Source organism: Odocoileus virginianus, chromosome 1 (genome assembly GCF_023699985.2).
Source record: "Odocoileus virginianus isolate 20LAN1187 ecotype Illinois chromosome 1, Ovbor_1.2, whole genome shotgun sequence".
Lineage (NCBI taxonomy): Eukaryota > Metazoa > Chordata > Mammalia > Artiodactyla > Cervidae > Odocoileus > Odocoileus virginianus.
Genome location: NC_069674.1, coordinates 70015165 through 70016978, shown reverse-complemented (window position 1 = coordinate 70016978; position 1814 = coordinate 70015165). Strand labels below are relative to the sequence as shown.

General features: G+C 36.4%; 1 pseudogene; it reads right to left on the bottom strand.

The window, feature by feature from the left end:
- Positions 1–492: 492 nt before the first annotated feature.
- LOC110146059 (large ribosomal subunit protein uL30 pseudogene) lies at positions 493–1273 on the bottom strand (annotated as a pseudogene).
- Positions 1274–1814: the final 541 nt, after the last annotated feature.

Here is a 1814-nt window from a genome sequence, read left to right as displayed (position 1 = left end):
CAAAATGATCACCACAATAATTCTAGGTTAACATCTGATACCATAGGTAGTTACAATTTTTTTTTCTTGTGATGAAAACTTTTAAGATTTACTCTTTTAGCAACTTTCAAATAGGTAATATAGTATTATTAACCATAGTTAACATGATATACCTTACATCTCCTTGACTTATTTATATAACTAAAAATTTGAAAGTTTTGAATCCTTACCCATTTTACCCACCCAACCCTCACCTATGGCAGTCACCAATCTGTTTTCTGTATCTATGAGCTTCTTGTTTTTAAGATTCCACATAGGAAACATCATTCTGTATTTGTTTTTCTCTGACTTATTTCATCCAGGATAATGCCTTTGAAGTCCATCCATGAAGCTGCAAATGGCAAGATTTTATTCTTTTCTATGGCTGAATATTATACATATATATGTACACATATATATGATTTCTTTTTTTTTTGTTTGTTTCAATTGTTTATTAATGGACCAGATTACAAAAATAATCCTGGTAGATACCTTAGTTCATCCTTCTAATAAGCCTGTTGATCTGGTCTTCTCTGTTGCCAGCATCTCCACCTTCTACAAAATGGGTGGTCTTTTTCTTCATTCCACCTCATGGAGAAGACAATTTAAAGGGCCACAGGAAGTTGTTTGCTTCTTTGAAACGTTTTCCAACAGTATAGATCTCATGAATCAGATCCTCCATGCAGATGATTCCGTATTTCCCAAGAGATCGAGCAATCAATGCGTTGTCTGTCAGGGCAATTCGCTTTTTGTTGATTTTGCCATAACCACGCTTGTAGATCAATTCATTTACAGACTTCAGGTTTGGGTACCCCCATGCAATGTATGGCTCCACAATTCTCAGCATGTTAATTGATGCCTTGTTGAGCTTCACAAAGGTGCCACTGAAGATCTGCCGGAGGCGAAGTAGCTGCAGCACCTTTCGAACCTTTGGGCTCACACCGTTGATACCTCTGATCCCGATGACAAATGCCAATTTGGGTTCTGCGGGTACATAGAAGTAGCCAGCTTTTCGTGCCATCCTAGCCATTCGAATTTCAGTTCTGTACATCTGCCTGTATTCCTTGTGGTAATGCTTAGCTTTTTCATAAATAAGCTTCCTCCTTGCCTTTCAAAGCATCTTTTGGGCAAACTTCTTTCTCAGGCACTTGATCTTAAGCTCTGCGAAATTCTTTCTCTTTTTCTTAAGGGTTTCTGGCACAGCAGGAACCTTCTTTTTCTTCTCTTCTGCACCCTCCATAGTTCCAGCCGGGAAAGAGGAAGTTGGCGCGCTATGATTTCTTTATCTACTCATCCATCAATAGACATGGAGGTTGTTTCCAAATCTTGGCTATTGTAAATAATACTGCAGTAAAACATGGGGGTGCATATATCTTTATGAATCAGTGTTTTCATTTTCTTCAGATAAATACCCAGAATTAGAATATCTGGGTCACATGGTAATTCTGTTTTTTTTTTTTTTTTAAAGGAATTTACATGTTCTTCTTCATAGTGACTGTACCAATTTACATTACCATCAACAACGGACAAAGGTTCCCTTTCCTCCACATCCTTGCCCACACTTATTTTTTTCTTGTGTTTTATAATAAGCATTCTGACAGGTGTGAGGTTATATATCATTATGGTTGTGATTTTCATTTCCTTGATGATTAGTGACACTGAGCATCTTTTACAGTATTTGTTGACCTTATGTTTGTTTTTATAAAAAATATTTATCAAAATCCTCTACTCATTTTTAAACTGGATAGTTTGGGCTTCTTTTTCTGTTGAGTTGTATGAGTGCTTTATATATTTTG